This window comes from Cryptomeria japonica, chromosome 11 (genome assembly GCF_030272615.1).
Source record: "Cryptomeria japonica chromosome 11, Sugi_1.0, whole genome shotgun sequence".
NCBI lineage: Eukaryota > Viridiplantae > Streptophyta > Pinopsida > Cupressales > Cupressaceae > Cryptomeria > Cryptomeria japonica.
The window spans coordinates 636369907-636389663 of NC_081415.1; positions in this window are offsets into that span (position 1 = coordinate 636369907).

Below are 19757 nucleotides of genomic sequence, written 5' to 3' on the forward strand. Positions count from 1 at the left end.
GGTACTGAATCCAGCATATGAAGATGCTATTTTGTGCAATACATTCTCATTGGATTTAACCATCCAACTATAGTCAGTGTGACTCCCATCTGTGATTGAGCAGTGAGCTCTAGGCTGTTGGCCTTTCTACATGTGCAGACCCCTCTTTGTGCACTTACTATCTATAGTAGTATCATCTGATTGTGGGTAAGGTTTCCCACCATGGTTTTTCCCCTTACAGGGTTTCCACATACAAATATTTGTGTCATGTGTTGTGGATGAATTTGTGCTTATGTTTCATGCATTAATTCTTACTGGTACAGCAATTTTCTATTAACACTGTTTACCGGCATACTTAACTATCTTACCGGTATTAAGCATTAAGTTGGTTAATAAGTTTTTGGTTTAAATTTATTTGACAACTGATTCACCCCCCCCTCTCAGTTGTCTCCGGGACCTACAATCGGTATCAGAGCCTAGTCCTCTTTTTGCAAGAAGTTTAACAACTTGAGGAGATCCAATGTCTACTAATTATTTCAAAAAGGATAGTCCTAAACTTGATGGAACCAACTATGGGATATGGAAAATCAGAATGGAGACACATCTGAATTGCATTGGTAAAGACATCTGGGAAGTTACTAAGAATGGTTATACTACTACTGTAGCTGGTCAGACTGCTCCCATTACTTTAGCTAAAGATGAAGAAAATGATTGCAAAGCAAGAGAAGCACTTTTGAGTGCATTGTCAGATCAACAAATCATGGGATTATCAGATAGATCCACTGCAAAAGCTATTTGGGATCATTTGGAAACACTAAATGAAGGAGATTCCATAGTCAAAATTGCAAAACTTGAAAGCTTTCGACTCAGGTATGAACATCTGAAAATGGAAGAAGATGAAAGAATTTCTGCTTTTATGGAAATAGTAAATGAAATTGTTTTAGGTATCAAATGTTGTGGAGGAACCTTGAGTGAAGATGAGATTGTTTCAAAAATATTAAGAGGTTTGCCACCGGCATATAAAATGAAGGTTACTACTATAAATGAGTTGAGAACAATGCCTAATACATCAGTAAGTAGGGATACATTGATTGGAAAACTTTCATCTTTCGAGATTGAGGAATTTGGTCCTGTTGCTACTATAAAAACTGATTTTGCCTTCAAAGCATCAACATAATCTACTCCATCCTTTGACAAATCAGACTGGAGAGCCTTTTATGCAAGAGAACTTGAAGAAACTAGGAAGGAGAATGAAGAGCTTGAAGAACTTGAAGCACTATTTGCAAGAAAAATGCCAAAAGGTCCAATTGGAAGTAAGTATGAAGGTAAAGCACCCTTTAAATGTTTCAACTGTAACAAGATTGGTCATATGGCTTCAAGATGCCCTGATAGACATGCTATACTAAGAGAAGAAGTTAGAAGGACATACAAACCTAATCCTGAATATCAGAGATACAGGTTTAAGAAAAACAAAGATAAATCTTGTTACATTGCTGATGAAGGTGTGACTGATGATTCTGATGAGGATCCAGTAGACAATGGATGGGTCTTTGTTGCTATAACAGAAGATCAACTAGTACCTATTGCTCAACCGGTAGAACAAGCCCTTGCAGCTAAAGTTGAATCAAAGGATGAATGGATTATTGACTCAGGATGCTCACATCACATGACTGGAGACAAAGGTAAATTCTTGAACTTTCAAGAATACAATGGAGGTTTAGTAAGACTCAGAGATGACAAAGCCTGTTCAATCAAAGGTAAGGGTTCAATATCTCTTGATGGTAAACATAACACTGATAATGTCTACTATGTTGAAGGATTAAAACATAATCTTTTAAGTGTTGGTCAATTAGTTGAGAAAGGTTTTCAGTTACAATTTAAAAATGGAAAATGCAAAATCATGAATAGAACTGGTTTGGAAATTGCAACCGGTAATCAGACTAGAGGTAATATCTTTCATTTGAATAACAGTGAAAAGGAATGCTTAATTGCACATATAGATGAAAGTTGGCTATGGCATAAAAGACTATGTCATGTAAATTTTGATTGCATGGTAAAAATCAGTACTTCTAAGGTAGTTAGAGATCTACCTAAAATTGTGAAACCTCATAATACAATTTGCAAGGAATGTCAATTTGGAAAACAGGTTAGAGCTAGTTTTAAAAGCATTCTAGAAAAATCCAATAATGCTCTTGATTTAATTCACACTGATTTATGTGGTCCAGCTATAACTAAAAGCTTACAAGGTGATAGATATTTCATGATAATTATTGATGATTATTCTAGAATGTGTTGGGTTACTTTTCTCAGAGAAAAATCAGAAGCACTTGGGAAGTTCAAACTATTCAAAGCAATGGTTGAAAATGAAACCGGTAAGAAAATTAAATGTTTAAGATTAGATCGATGAGAATTCACATCTAGAGATTTTAATACATTCTGTGAAGTAAATGGAATCAAAAGACAGTTATCAGCACCTCGGACACCACAACAGAATGGGGTTGTTGAAAGGAAGAACAAAACTATTTTGGATGCAGCAAAAAGTATGTTATCAGAAGCAAATCTACCACATGTGTACTGGAGAGAGGCAGTAAGCACTGCTGTCTATACATTCAACAAAGTTCACGTCAAAGGTGAAACCGGTAAGACCCCTCATGAACTATGGTTTGGTAATACTCCTACTCTTAAGTATTTCAAAATTTTTGGAAGTAAATGTTATCTTAGAAGAGATGAGTATATTGGCAAGTTTGATCCTAGAAGTGATGAAGGAATATTTCTTGGTTATTCATCTAAGAGTAAAGCTTATAGATGTTTTAATAAAAGATTACAGAAAATTGTTGAAAGTACAAATGTAAAGATTGATGAACAATTTAGAGGAACTTCAAGGTATATAGACTCTGAACCGGTAACAGAAATTATGACAAATGAACCAACAGTAAATCCACCGGTACAGAATGATGATCTAGTTACTCTGGTATCATCAGAGGATTCCACAGTAATTGAAGAACAACAACAGACTAAGACACCCCGGTATGTAAGACTGAATCATTCTGAAGATCAGATAATTGGAAGCAAATTTAAAGGAGTCATGATAAGAGGAAGATTGGCTAATGAAGAGGTATGTCTTATTTCTCAAATTGAACCACTATCTATCAATGAGGCATGTGAAGACAAATTTTGGATTAAAGCTATGGAAGAAGAACTAGGACAAATTGAGAAAAATAATACTTGGACACTAGTTCCTCGGCCTAAAAATAAAAATGTAATTGGAACCAAATGGGTATTTAGAAACAAACTCAATGAAGATGGTAAGGTTGTTAGAAATAAAGCAAGACTAGTGTGTAAGGGATATTCTCAGAAAGGAGTTGATTACAATGAAACCTTTGCATTGGTAGCCAGAATTGAGGCAGTTAGATTATTCTTGGCCTTTGCAGCTCACAAGGATTACAAAGTTTATCAAATGGATATTAAATGTGCATTCTTGAATGGAGATCTTGAAGAGGAAGTTTATATTGAACAACCTGATGGATTTTCTTTGACAGATGACAATGATATGGTTTGCAGATTAAGAAAAGCTCTATATGGATTAAAACAAGCTCCAAGAGCTTGGTATGCAAGATTGGATAAGTATCTTTTAAAGATTGGTTTTACTAAAGGAAATCCAGATAGCTATTTATATTACAAAATAACTAATGATGACATCTTGATTATGGAAGTATTTGTTGATGATATAATCTTTGGAGGAGAAGATGGATTATGCAAAGAATTTTCTCTTAAAATGCAGCATGAATTTGAAATGTCTATGATTGGAGAAATAAAATTCTTTTTAGGATTACAGATTTTACAGACTGATAAAGGCATATTTTTGAGTCAATCTAAGTACTTGAAAGAGCTACTCAAGAAATTTGGGATGGAGAACTCTAAACCAATAAGCACACCTATGACTACAAATGACAAATTATCTCAAAGGGATGAATCTACACCTGTTAATCCAACTAGATACAAATCTATGATAGGAGGTTTACTGTATTTGACACAAACTAGACCTGATATTATGAATGCAGTATGCATAGTTTCTAGATTTCAGAGTAATCCTAGGGAAAATCATGAATCAGCAGTAAAAAGGATTTTCTGGTACTTACAAGGCACAACAAATCTTGGATTATGGTATCCTAAAGATGAACATTTTGATCTATATGCATATATAGATGCAAATTGGGCAGGAGATGTGGATGATAGAAAAAGCACCACTGGAGGAGCATTCTTTCTTGGAAAGAGATTAGTTTCTTGGTTAAGTAAGAAACAGAGTTGTACATCTTTATCAACAACAGAATCAGAATATGTTGCAACAGCAACAAACTGTACATAGGTACTTTGGCTTAAGCAAATGTTGAAAGACATAAAGGTAAAATGCAAGGAACCTATTACTATATATTGTGATAACACTGCAGCAATTGATATATCTAAGAATCCAGTATTACATTCTAAAACAAAACATGTTTCTATCAAACTAAATTTTCTAAGGGAAAAAGTTGAAGAAAAGGAGATAAAACTGGTTTATGTGAATACTAAAGAACAACTTGTAGATATTTTCACAAAACCTTTGCCTAAGGAAACTTTTGAGTATCTCAGAGATCAGCTCGGAGTCTTACCTCCACTGGTAGAGACTTAGACAGTTGATGATTGTCATCAACCGGCAGAATTAAATGGACAAATCTTTTATTCTGGTATTTGATGAGGAAGCTACCTCCTAGGGGGAGTAGTTGGTATATTGATTTGGTTGGTATTTTGTATGAACTTGACTTTTTGTGACTTTGGCATTTGATGTCAAAGGGGGAGAGATATATGGAAAAACAATAAGGAAAGATATATGAAAAATGTATTTTCTTTTTGAGGAGAGATTGATATGAGAGATTGGTATTGAAAATAAATCTTTGAATAAACACATATTACTCCCAGGGGGAGAAATGGAGATTGTTGATTTTTGTACTTGGCATTTCTGTTTTGGCACTTTGATGGTTTTTCCATCTTGTGTTGCCATCAATGCGAAAGGGGGAGATTGTTGGTATTTTGGTATAGTTTTGTCATTGATGTCAACACCTGCTAAATTCACCTACTTTGAATATCCAGCAACATTCACCGGCAACAGTAAACTGTGCAAACAGTTACTGGTATATGGCTAACTGGCAGGATATAATGTTCACCGGTACCTGCATTGACATGGAAGACACTTGGTAATGTCGAAGACATCATATGGACACTTTACTTTGAAGTAATAATCATTGGTATATTCTTATTTGCATATTTGCTTTTACCGACAAATAGGTCCAGGTTATCTAGGGTTACACCGGTAGGTTTATCTTTTCCAAATCAGCATGGCACGCTATGGAGATGATTTATTATTGTTGTAAATGCATCAAGCTGACAAATTCAATTGGTTATTGCATCGGATATTGTATTATTTGTAAAATATTTTTATTGTAATATCTTGTAGAGTCGACCTACTAAAATTGGTCTTAGGGTATGGTATAAATGTAAGATCTTATTTGTAAGATCAAATGTGGAATGTGAAAAAGAATTGTGTGAAGGTATATGCAAGATCAAACAAAGGTATACATGAAGACATCATTCCAAGGTGAAGTTAGGTTTTTGTAGAAGCATATAAGCATTACCCCGGTACTGAATCTAGCATATGAAGATACTATTTTGTGCAGTACATTCTCATTGGATTTAACCATCCAACTATAGTCAGTGTGACTCCCATTTGTGATTGAGGAGTGAGCTCTAGGCTGTTGGCCTTTCTACATATGCAGACCCCTCTTTGTACACTTACTATCTGTAGTAGTATCATCTGATTGTGGGTAAGGTTTCCCACCGTGGTTTTTCCCCTTACAAGGTTTCCATGTACAAATATTTGTGTCATGTGTTGTGGATGACTTTGTGCTTATGTTTCATGCATTAATTCTTACCGGTACAACAATTTTCTATTAACACTATTTATCGGCATACTTAACTATCTTACCGGTATTAAGCATTAAGTGGGATAATAAGTTTTTCATTTAAATTTATTTGACAACTGATTCAGGCCCCCTTCTCAGTTGTCTTTGGGACCTACAAAGCATCAGTCAAACTTTAGGTAGCTAGCATCCTCTCTATCCCAGGACAAAATGGTACTCCACAGTTGTACAAGCATCTCTTCATCACCTTTCTCCTTAACTAAATCCATTTCATTTGCAAAATAGTCAGCACCTTTGAACAAAAACATGTGCATAAGAAGAGAGTACCACCCAAAAGGCCTATCCACCTTACCATTTTTTATACCCACCAGCCCTGCATGAATTGCATCAATGAGGTAAGGTGCATAATCAAAGGTCACTGCCAGAGAGGGGTTTAGAATTTGTGCTATCACTAACATGTAATAAGTCGGCATGGTGTTTTTAGTATCTTTCCCAAAAATCTGACATAGTGACCAATACATGCCTTTAGCCCTTAGAGTAAATGAATTCAAGGAGAAAGGCTCCATGGTACTAGGGCCTACAATAGTTAACCCTCCTATTTTAACAAAAAACTCTTTCAAAGAGCCACTCCTGAGGTGATCCCTTTGTACATTGTAAACCTGGGCTAGTTTATCAAAATTTATGGGCTGTAAATAACTAGACACTTCACTGAGCTTAAACACTTTTCTAAACTCATCATCATTGATCTCAATTAGGGCTCCTCCACTCACATTCCTGATACATTTGGCAACTGGGTCATAATTTGTGTGCAATCTGGGTTGACAAATCAATATCCATGAAAACCCCAGGGACTATGAGCTTTCATACGTCTAATTCCCATAAACTATTCATTAATGGAAGGGCATGTCTCTGACTGAATCCTACTTTGAAAAGACCCAGACCTGATATCCCTATCTATGGATCTCTCAACCAATTACCTTTGTCATACAAATGGTCTCCAATTCCTAGACGAAGGGCTTTAGGTACCAATTCTTTAATTTTGGCCGCGACATTTGTGGACATAGTCAGTTGTTCCAAGAAATCATCACATATGTTTCTATCCTGATAATTCACCTTCCCCATGAAATCCCTTCTTGGTGCAATCTTGGAATCACAGCTATATTAATTAAAATTTTGACTGACTTCTCAAAAAATGAGCATGCAATGATCCAAATTCAAGTAGTAACAGTCAAGCAATATGCAGAAACTCACTGGTTGTTTGAAGAAATTCACTCTATGCACTGAGTCCTCTGCAAAACTCTTTGAAATGATGCCAACATCCAATTAATGTGAAGCTTAACATGACAATAGAGCAATGAATTGAAGCATTTAAAACTGCATGCTTGGGCAATCAACTCAGAATTGAATTCGCAGCCGAATTCAAAAAATGGCTCCAACGCATCATAACATTCTCTAAGTGTTTCACCTTTCACTTCTTCTTGAAGCTTAAAATCCTCACATCTTTTCAGTGTGAAGCAACATTGTCCTTTGGATCCTGAGAAACCCACACATCATTTACCTTACCTGGGTCAAGCTTCTTAAAACTAGGCCCTACCTTCCTTTCGCTATTTCACAGAGCATAAACCTTATGCATCTCTTCTATGCGAACCAGTGCAATTCGTCAAATCTTCTATTATCTACTTGACCTTTACTCCACATAGTGACCTCTTATCTTTTCACTAACTGTAGGGAATCATTACCGCTAACGGTCTTCATTGCTTCATGAAGTCTAAAGACCTTGCATCTCCGAGCTATGAAACAATGCTCGTCATTGGATCACCTTTGAGATGCGCAACCTTTAACACCCTTTAACTTTCAAAGTGAGCCCTCTACTCGGAGTCCACATCCCCTTTTTATTTCTAGCAAATAGCTCTAATATTTCAGCCACCAATTCGTCCAAGAACTCTATCGGACTCTGCATCTTAACGGCCATGTGTTTTATCTTGGCTATGGATTTCATCACCATCGCTGCCCAATCAAAATGGGCCATCCACGATCTACTTGGAACCACATGTTATACCGATAGATCATCACTTGCCCTAGCTGGACATCCAATTATTCCACCACATCATCCATCGTGCAACCACCACCTCACTTTGCTACTTCATGAAAGCTAAACTTCATGTTACTTCGCCCAGCGAAACAACATGGGTGGTTAGATCTTGCGCGAGATGCTCAACTTTTAGCTTCATCCTTTAACTCAACCACCCGGGTCCACCATCTCTTTCGCTATTTCGAGGACTTTAAACATTTGGCAACTTTTCTTCATGAACCAACGCAAACCATTAGATCAACTGGGAGATGCAGCTTCTTTACCTGCCATGTCACCCTTTTCACCAAGCCCACTACCTTTTCGCTACTTCATGAAAGGTAAGTCTCACACATCTTTCCTTCGTGAACTCACGCAGATTGATCGATCAATCTTAAGCTGATCAATCTTTAACTGCAGGGTTTGCTTACTTTCTGGGGCCTGTAACCTTTTTGTTGCTTCGTGAAAGGTAAGACCTCAACAAATTTTCTTTGTGAATCAATGCAAACTATTAGATTCTTTCTGAGATGATCATCTATTAACCTTTTTTTTACCACCTTGCCCAGGTCCGCCACCTTTTTGCTACTTCGTGAAAGCTAAACTTTAGACCACTTTCAGCTACAAATCCACACACACCGTTGGATCAACTCCAAGTTGATCAGCCTTTAACCAAAGGATCCACTTACACTGTTAGATTTGCTGGAACTTGCATGTTTTTTTATGGGGCCTGACAAAGAACTCAAAACTTAGGGAAAGGCGTAAATAATTAAAATTTAATGACCCACCTAAGGCAATTCATAAAGGAGGGAACTTTTCATGACAGACCTACCCTTCCGGTTAAGTGGAAAAAGTTAACACAAAATTAAAATGCAAGGGCTTTCCGAACATAGGAAGGGTTAAAATTAAACCCTTTCTGACCCAAATAAATCAGAGGCAACATGAAATGCTAAGCACAACCTTGCATATTTTAGCCGATTATGGAACAATATTACCCAAGTTCAAAATAGTGATAACAACGACTTTGACTAGGGATGGTTGATCGCAAGATCAACACAAGAATTACAGAAAACTCTGGAGAACAGACCAAAAACAAGCCTAAAACAACTAACAGAAACTAACCTAATATGTACAGACTAAAACCTACTATGCATGGACTTAAGAGAGGTAATACTTCAGGAATTATCCATGCATTGGAAATTCCTGTACCTCACCATTCATTTTTTGCAAAAAATATGAATCCTTTCCATTAAGATCATAAACCACAGAGGGGCCTATCCACAGTGACTCAAATTTTTTGTGTTTTCTATTATCTTTCCCTTTCGCATTCCATTGAAGAACCATATCGGCAATTTGAATATTTCTTAACAAGGTTCTTTTGTCAAATAGATATTTGGATTGTGACTGAATTTTTAAATTTCTCTTATGTGCCAAAGTTTTTATTTCCTCCACCTCCACCATTTGAATCATTATGTCTTCCATAGGTTCAGATAACTCCATATCCTTAGCTTGCAGGAACTTGTATACAGGAAGAAGATTTTTGACTAGCACCCTAGATTTCATGCCATAAACCAACGCAAATGGTGACACACCAATTGCCTTTTTGATAGTAACTCTGTCTGCCCATAGGGCCAACTTCAACTTCTAGTCCCAAGACCTTTTGTTCTCCTCAAGGATTTTTTAATAATGTTCCAAAGGCTCTTATTGTTGGATTCAACTTTCCCATTACCCTGAGGATGATATGGTGAAGAGTAGGACATAATTATTCCATGACTGGTGCAAAATTCAATGAACTCCTCTGATCTGAAGCTCATGGCATTATCCATTACCAGTTTCATAGGAACACCAAATCTGGTTATAACATTATCCATCAGCAAATCAATAACAACCTTACTTGTGGCTCTTCTAGTGGGTATAGCTTCAATTTACTTAGTGAAATAATCAGTGGCCACTATGATCCACCTATGACCTCTTCCTGATTTCTCAACTATTTCTCCAATAAAATCAATGCTCCATTGGACAAAAGGGGCTACCACTGTGACTGGGTTGAGGGGCAAAGCTCCCTCATACTTTAATTTGGAAGAAAATTTTTGGCATGAGTCACACCTCAGAACATGTTCATGAGAATATTTGAACAAAGTAGGCCAATAATATCCAGCCCAGACTATCTTACCAGCTATTGTCTTGGCAAAGTAGTGACCTCCACATACTCTATCATGAATTTTAGTTAACATCTTTCTAGACTGGGATTTGTCTAAGCACATCAACAATGTCCCATCTCTATTCCGCCAATACAATTCACCTTGTATAAGGGAATATTTTTGAGATTTTAGTCTTAGTGTCCTTCTTTGGTTGTGGGTCATTCCCTCTGAATATGTTGCATCCCTTAAAAAATGTACTATCCTCGAGTACCAGGGCTATGTCTTAATACTTGTGACCAGGATTGTTGGCATTTTTGATAATTATGTTGTGATTGTCATTGATGGACACACACTTGCATTGAGATCACTTTTTATATGTATGAGTTATGCTCAACCGACAATTGTTCCCAACCGGTATGATGTATTATAGTCTTTAGACTATCGATGTTTTGCAGAAAGTGTTTACTGATCTGAAGCAGTATGAAGACCCCAAGCGGTTTGAGGATCTCAAGAGGTACGAAGGATCAAAGCGGCAGAACACATATTTCTCAGTCTTCATTTTTGTCAAACCGACAACTAGTATTTTGTATGAACCGGTAATACTTTGTGATGAGTTACCAACCAACATTTTGTGATGAGTTACCATCCACCAATTGTTTGACGGTGTTGATACTTCAATGATGTTTTTTGTGTCGTGTTACAGAATATGTCTAGATGCATTGAACCTAGGAAATTGTAATGTAATCCTATTGGACCGACATGAAATAAAATTCCTTTATAAGGACATCATGTCCACATTTTGTTTTTTTGCTAGGGTTTAAGGTGGCTGATAAGTTAGAAAGAGTGTGAATGTGTTGAAGACTGAAGTAATGCTGGAATGCATTAGGAACGAGCTATCAAGGATCTGACCAAGCAATATGTGTTATTTTCTAGATCACTCACTTGTTGAATACTCACATCTTTGACAAGTCTGAAGCCCTTAACCGGGTAGGCCCAAAAGCCTTTTGTAAATCCTCTAACAAGGTGGTTCACATCTGTGGATCAAAAATCCTCTAGCAAGGTAGTCTTTAATCAGACTTATCTCCTAATAGAGATTGAGATTCCTAATAGGATCTGTTCTGGTAAAGAACATTGTATGACCTTAATTGATCTGGTTCCTATTCTGCAGATAGTTACTTGTGAGTTTCATCTCACCATGGTTTTTCCCATTTGGGTTTCCATGTGAAAATCTCTTGCGTTATGGTGTTTGTGCTTCTATGGGTAAATGCATTATTTGGTATTTGGTTTGCATGTGTGCTAACCGGTTTGTCTGCTAAACTATTTTACCAGTTTACTATTAGTCTAGTAAAGTGTTTAAGTACACTGATTTTTGGCATACTAATTCACCCCCCCCCTCTTAGTATTCATCAATTGGTATCAAAGCCTACCTTTCTATAAGTCTAACCACTTGGAAAGAGATATGGGGGAATATACTATGAGGGAACTTATTCATCGGCTCACTCAGTCTGAGCAAGCCTATGATGATCTTATGGTCAAATATAAGGCCTCTCAAGCAAAAAGGAGAGAACATGCTGAAAAACTAATGGAGCTATCTAAAAATAGTTCCTTTGATGAAGTGAACATGGAAGCCCTGATTCAAGAAGTAGAAAAGGTGAATGAATCCAATTCCAACCTGAGAAAAGAATTGGAAGGACTAACTATTCAAATGTGCTAAGAGCTTGAGAACTAGAGAAAAGCTAAAGATCTGGTAAAAGACAAAGATCATGAAATCTCCAAGCTGAAGCAAGAGATCAGTGCCCTAACTACTCAACTCCATGTGAGAAAAGTGGAAAAGGAAGACATGCAAGGAGAACTGAATATGACCATCTTTGAGAATGCAAACCCGATGGAAACAAATGCTGCTATTTTCAAAGAACTCTCTGAGTCAAAGGAAATACTTGCTAAGTTCAACAAGAGTACTGTTAAGCTAGAGCAAAAGCTTGAATCAGCCAAACCTGTCAAGAATACTGATGGACTTGGTTACTCTAGTCATGAGCAAGGTGAGACCTCTGGTGCAAATGCTGAAGCATCAAAGAGGCAACCGGAATTCAAAGGTAAAGGTAAGCAAAAGTTCAAACCTATTTACTTTAATTGTCTTAAAGAAGGACATACTGCTAATGTATGTAGGAGTAAGGCTTACAATAATTTTCCTTATTTTCTAAATGATAAGCCTAGATCCTATAGATTCAATGGTAATTGTTATGCATGCAACAAGTTTGGGCATAAAGCATCTGAATGCAGGTCTATTATGAACAACACTGGAAGATATCCTCAAAGGACTCAAGGAGTTGGTCTGGAACCTTTTGTGAAACAAAATCACAACCGTTTTAATGCCTTTAATCATCAGTCGAGAAGCAGTGGCTATTAAGCGGCAACTGGATGGAGAGAAAATTGTTTGATCTGTCATTGTCATGGTCACACTGCTGCAACATGCAGAAGGAAGAACGGTAACATGAATAATGGACCTTGGAGAGCACCTGGAATGGTTTGCTATCATTGCAACAAACCAGGTCACATTGCCAGATTCTGTAGAACAAGAAAGAACATATCGGATGACATACTGGTCACTCTGGAAGGAAAGATTGATATTGACACTATTCAAGTGGATATGAACAAAACCTGGAAGAAGAAACCAACAATGTTGCAAGAAGAACCAGTTTCTACACTAAGTGTGGAAATCACAAAACCAACAAACTAAGCATCAGAAAAGCTTAGGGGGAGCAAACGGTGAAATGTTTCGAACCCCTAGTTTATACTGGTAAAAGACCTTAACTAGTATGTGATACCTATCATTTGGTAGAAGACCGAAAATGGTAACAAGAAAATTAAGGTTTGCACCCTAACGGTGGAGCATTTATTATAGTAGGTGAGGAATATGTTTAAAAGAAATTTTTAAATCATTTCTCACTATCATTTTTCAAGCAAAGAAGTTTTTCAAGTGCAGAGAGAAGAAAAAGTGACTTGTGTTGTGATTCAAAGATATCTTGAAACCCTGAAGAAGATTTAGAAGCAAATATCAAATGGTCAAGAGAAGAACTCAAAGCGGTGATTCAGCAATCAACGAAGGGTGAGGCGAAGTGGAATTAGCAAGCCCTAAATTCTTGATTTCTGAAAGGTATATCTCAAGTTTTTCTATTTTATCATGGGTTTCATATCTCATGATAGTTCTAGTGCAACTATTGATTCTATGGACTTCATACAATGAAAGTCAAAATATAATGCCTTGTCTCAAGTACCGGCTAGTGTGATAGTGGAAGAAGGAATTTTTGATTATATAGATTGTAAAATTGAAGACCTAGGGTCTCTCGCAATCCATTCTCAGCTAGGTCTATTCTATGAGAAGGATAAAAAGATCAAACCGAAGTATAGCATCTTGGAGAAGAAGAAACTTCACAATGCAGTTTACTTCCTAGAGGATTTCATAGATGACCACATTTGAATCATTATGAGTAGAGTTCATGGGGATAAGATGTGTCTTGAGAGAACACATGATATCACACTGCAAGCTATTCAGGCCGTCACTAGTTTCTGAAATATAGGGGAAGTGCCAGCCCTAAGGAAGGTCAGCAAGACTAAAATGTCGAAGCTCACCGGTTCAATGAGCAACTCACATGGCATGACCGTCAACTCAATCAAGGATGATCTAGTCAAGTATACCTGCATGGTGATAGGCTACTGGATGTTCTCTTCTAGCAAAATTAATTTGGTCTCTGCTGCAGTGGTAAATGCCTCTTATAGGATGATCAAGGAGGATGCATCATTTGATCTGTGCACCTATATGCAAAGACAACTTATGTTGAATCTTAAGTCAATCAAATAGGACAATGCACTAAGATTCAAGTTCGGACAACTACTAGTAGGGTTATTCTTCTACTTCCAAGGTTATTTCCTAGGAGTTGGAGATATTCAGTGGTCTGCCAACGAACTAGTTAGCAAGAAGATCAAAGAGAGTCTACAAGCAGTTGGAACCAGTTACCCTGAAGTTCTGAACAAGTACTTTGATGAGTTTAGAAGTAAGATGAGCCTAAGGATGAGGATATCCAGTGACATTGTCAAGAAATATGAAGAGGACATCTGCTTTATCATCAAAGTGGATGAATGCTTAATGGAGGCTGTTGAGCCTAGAAAAGAAGAAGTAGAGCCTATGGGCTATGAGGTAATGTATGATATGCTAGATGGGTATGCTTCTACCCTAATCACCTCACCCCTTGATCCTAAGGCAAAGAGAACTGGAACCTATTTGGAAAGGGTTGCATCGGTTGTAGAAATCCCTAAAATGAAAGGAAAGGTAGTGCCTTCGACATTAGCACCGGTTACTGCAGCCAGTCCCAAAGTGACCAAGCAGTCACTAGTTAAGAAGAAACCAAAAGAGGCACCTGCAAAAGTCTTTGAGAGGAAGAAAAAGACAAAAAGCAATACACCTGACTCACAAGAAACTGTGTCAGAAGAACTGCCTAAGAAGAAGACTAGGCAAACAAGGAAAAAGATAAAGAATGAACCGACATCATCTGCACTGGTAAATATTGACATTTCTTCCTACAAACCTTTGACACATTGTCAAAGAACTATAAAGAATATTAGGAGAAAAGTGCTTAATGATTTGATTGATTGTTTTGATGATTTCAATGATGATGAAAAGGAAGCAGTTGAATAGGAAATCATTAGGTATTTATGTGTTAATGACCAGTCACCTTTAGAAATTAGATCTGAGACATCGGATTCTTTGTACAATTCTTTAGACAATAAATGGCACATTTCCATAGAAAAGGAACGAGAAATGAGGGAGACAATATTTGCTCAACATTTTCCTGATGTATCCAATTTAGAACATTTTGAAGTTATGAATAAATACAAAGGCCTCTTCTTCATGAGAAGAAGAAGACTCCTGTTACTGGAAGGAAATGGTCAAGAAGTGATCAAGAATACACATACTCATGCTCAAGAAGCCCTTAAGATGCATCAAGTGGCTGAAGACAATAGAAAAACTAAGCAAGAACTGGAAACTGGCAAACCGGATGAGGTGTATGACAGTGAAGAAGGACCGGTCACAGAACAAATGGACCCCATTGATGTAGACACCTTAGATGGTTAAAATGTTACTCAGGATGCACCATCAGAAGTAGCAGGACAGGAGAAGTAGGCAGAAGAGGTAGAAAAGAAAAAGGAAGCAGAGGACAAAAAGGAGGAAGCAAAGAAGCAAGTGGAGAAGAAGAAAGCAAAGGAGGATAAAGAAGAGGAGAAGAGAAAGGGAGCGAAGAAGGAGAAAAAGAAGGATGAAGAGGAGAAGAGGAAAATGGAAGAGGAGAAGAAGAAGAAGGATGAAGAGGAGAAGAGGAAAAAGGAAGAGGAGAAGAAGAAGAAGAAGGATGAAGAGGAGAACAAGAAGGATGAAGAGGAGAAGAGAAAGAAGGAAGAGGAAAAGAAGAAGGATTAAGAGGAGAAGAGGATGAAGAAAGAGGAGAAGAAGAAGAATGAAGAAGAAAAGAAGTGGAAAGATGAAGAAAAGAAAAAGGAAGAGGAGAAGAAATAATAGGAAGAGGAGCAGAATAAAAAGGATGAAGAAGAAGAGAAGTAGAGGAAAGAAGAGAAAAGGAAAAAAGAAGAAGAGGAAAAGAAAAAGACAGAAGAGGAAAAGTTAAGAGCTACAGAGAAAGAAGAAGTGGCAAAAAGCACTCAGATGGAGACTCCAAAGGCAACCGGTAGTCAAGCCAAACTAGCTGACCTCACCAATCCTATTGACCCCCAGTCTGCAAATGAAATGGAGCTTCTATAGAGCATTAAGGTTTCTCAAGAATTCCTTGAAGTGATAAGGAGGAGGAAGGAGTAAGATGTGATCCAAGCTGCGGTGGACACTCTTACTGGTTTGTTACCCGACACAAACCTCCCCAATACTGATTCATCATTGGCACAATTGAAGCTCCTATGCACCGTAGTGGATGATCAGGTGCAAAGCCTAGAAGAGGTAGTAGAGGCAAATTCCAAGAAAGAGCATAAAAAAGCTCTCAACATTGCCCTGGTGAAGAAGCTAAATGAGTTTCGGTCCGATCCGTAAAAAGTTCAAAAAGACATAAGGAATGCTCTGAATGAGGGGAATATACTACTAAGTAAGATTTGCCAACCCCATCTCTTCTGTGATGATGTTCTTGTATAGAAGCAAAAGCTACAATCTGACTTGCAGTTATACATGAGCACCTTTAAGTCACCATATGACTCTTTTATAGCTTATGGGCAAACTGTTCACTGGTTTCATATCTAGTCTGCCAAAATAGAGTTGGAAATCAACAACCGGACTTGAGATTTGTAGGAACTACAACTGGTTCTACTCCCATGCCTGCAAAAACTTCAAGAATGTTATCTCAATCTGGATTCCTTAACGGTGACTCAAGAGATGAGCACAATAGACGCCGTGGAAGAACAGGTCTCCTAGATGCAGACAGAGAAAGAAGTGGCTACCTCCCTACTTGATTCCTGGTCCTTATCTATGAAACAATTTTTGTACGACTTTAAATAAGTTTTTGACAAGTTTTATTTTTTGTTGTCATAAACTCTTATTCTTTTAATACTAATGAAACAGGGGTTGGTCTGTAATATTTTTATTGTCATTGTTGGCAAAGGGGGAGAAGTATAAATTTTCAATTTTTTTATGTATACTTTCATGTTAAGAAGTAGTATACATTGTATTTTCTACAAAAGGGATAGTGTATATGCTTAGGGGGAGTAATTTTGATTATGGCATATTTTTGTTGTAAAACACTTAGATGTCAAAATTTTCCTAAGTGTTGCCATCAATGCCAAAGGGGGAGATTGTTGGCATTTTTTTAATTATGTTGTGATTGTCATTGATGGACACACACTTTCATTGAGATCACTTTTTATATGTATGAGTTATGCTCAACCAGCAATTGTTCCCAACCAGTATGATGTATTATAGTCTTTATACTATCGGTGTTTTGCAGAAAGTGTTTACTGATCTGAAGCGGTATGAAGACCCCAAGCGGTTTGAGGATCTCAAGCGGTACTTAGGATCAAAGCAGTAGAACACATATTTCCCAGTCTTCATTTATGTCAAACTGGCAACTGGTATTTTGTATGAACCGATAATACTTTGTGATGAGTTACCATCCACCGATTGTTTGATGGTGCCGACACTTCAACGGTGCTTTTTGTGTTGTATTACAGAATATGTCTAGATACATTAAACCTAGGAAATTGTAATGTAATCCTATTGGACTGACATGAAATCAGATTCCTTTATAAGGACATCATGTCTAGGTTTTTTTTTTGCTAGGGTTTAAGGTGGTTGATGAGTTAGAGAGAGTGTGAATGTGTTGAAGACTGAAGTAATGCTAGAATGCATTAGGAATGAGCTATCAAGGATCTAACCAAGCAAGCTATGCTATTTTCTAGATCACTCACTTGTTGATTACTCACATCTTCGACAAGTCTGAAGCTCTTAACTGGGTAGGCCCAAAAGCCTTTTGTAAATCCTCTAACAAGGTGGTTCACATCTGTGGATCTAAAATCCTCTAGCAAGGTAGTCTTTAATCAGACTTATCTCCTAATAGAGATTGAGATTCCTAACAGGATCTATTCTAGTAAAGAACATTGTATGACCTTAATTGGTCTGACCTTAACCGGTCTGGTTCCTATTCTGCAGATAGTTACTTGTGAAGTTCATCTCACCGTGGTTTTTCCCATTTGGGTTTCCACCCCAAAATCTCTTGTGTTATGGTGTTTGTGCTTCTATGGGTAAATGCATTATTTGGTATTTGGTTTGCATGTGTGCTAACCGGTTTGTCTGCTAAACTATTTTACCGGTTTAGTGTTAGTCTAGTAAAGTGTTTAAGTACACTGATTTTTGGCATACTAATTCACCCCCCCCTCTTAGTATTCATCAAGGATGTCCTTAATTTTAACATTATTCACCTCAACATCAATAAGGTTTGATTCATCCATTAGCTTAGCAAGACCTAAACCTCTTACCAATTTAGTAATTTTAATCTCTAAGTCAAAATCTTGAATTCTGGTTATCCATCTGCATCTTTTACCAGTGACCGCGGGCTGAGATAAAATGTCCTTGACAACCACATGTGGGACATAAGTAGTTACTTGTGCATTCACAAGATATGCTCTAAATGCTTTTACAACCTTAACCAAAGAGTACACCTGTTTCTCCATTATTTTATATTTTAGCTCTGCAGATTGTAAAGATTTGCTTTAAAAAGCTATAGGGTGTTCATATCCTTCATTATCCTTTTGTAGAAGGACTACAACCACTATATGATAAGAAGCAAAATAAAAAAAAGAAAAGGGCTTAGTGTAATCAGGGAACTTCAACACTGGTGCCTCCTGAATAGCCTTTTTAATTTTACCAAAATCCTTTGAAGCTTCTTCATCCCAATAAAACTTTCTATCTTTCTTGAGCAATCTAACAATGGGCTTAACTATTTCTGCAAAATTGGCAATGAACCTTCTAACAAAATTTACCTTGCCCAAGAAATATTGGATACCTTTGACACTCTTTGGCTCAAGTACATTGTTTATAGCTTCAATTCTTTCAAGGTCTATTCTAACCCCTTCCTTGGAGACAATATGCACGAGCAACTTTCCTTTAGTGACAACAAAATGACACTTTTTTGGATTTAAAGAGACACCAAATTTGAGAGCTTTATTGAAAACCTTTTCCAAGTGCCCACAATGGTCATCCGCCCTTTTGGAGAAACATGTTAAATCATCTTGATACACAACCATGATAATGTTAATGAATTCCTTGAAAGCTACATCCATTACTCTTTGGAAAGTAGCTCCAACATTTTTTAACCCAAAAGGCATTCTTACATATACATATGTTCCCCAAGGGGTGGTAAAAGTAGTCTTGAATTGTTCAGATTATTCCACTAACACCTGGTTATATCCTGAGAACCCATCCATCATAGACAATAGGTCACAGCCAGTTACTCTCTGCAACATTGCTTCCATATTGGGAGAAGAATAATTGTCTTTTAAAGAAGCAACATTTAGGTTCCTAAAATCAACACAGAGCCTTATGTCTCCATTCTTCTTTCTAACCGAGACCAAATTAGACACCCATGATGAATGCCTTATAGGCTTAATGATCGCCCCTTCCCTCAACTTGGTTAGCTCTTGTTTCATCTTAGATTCCAATAGGGGGTTGATGGGTCTTTGTTTCTGTCGAAAAGGCTTAGCATCTGGAAGCAAAGGGACTTCATTCTAAAAAAGAACTTATCTATATGCCTTCAGATCTTCATAAGACCAAGCAAAATCATGCTTATATTTTTTCAATAAATTAATAAGGTTAACTTTGACATGAGGAAACAAATTTTTTCCAATATACACCAACTTAGGGGATGATTTTGTCCCCAAATTCACTTCCTCCAATTTATCTAACTTGGTGGTTGACTACTGATGCAAATGACTGTCACTGTAACTGAACATACCTTCCAATTCTACTAATCATTTAGGTATTTCATTAGTTTCCAACTGAACCATGTCTTTTCCAAACACAATTTCTCTATCTTCCACCACTTCTACCAATGCATTGCAATCAAGTTTTTGTCC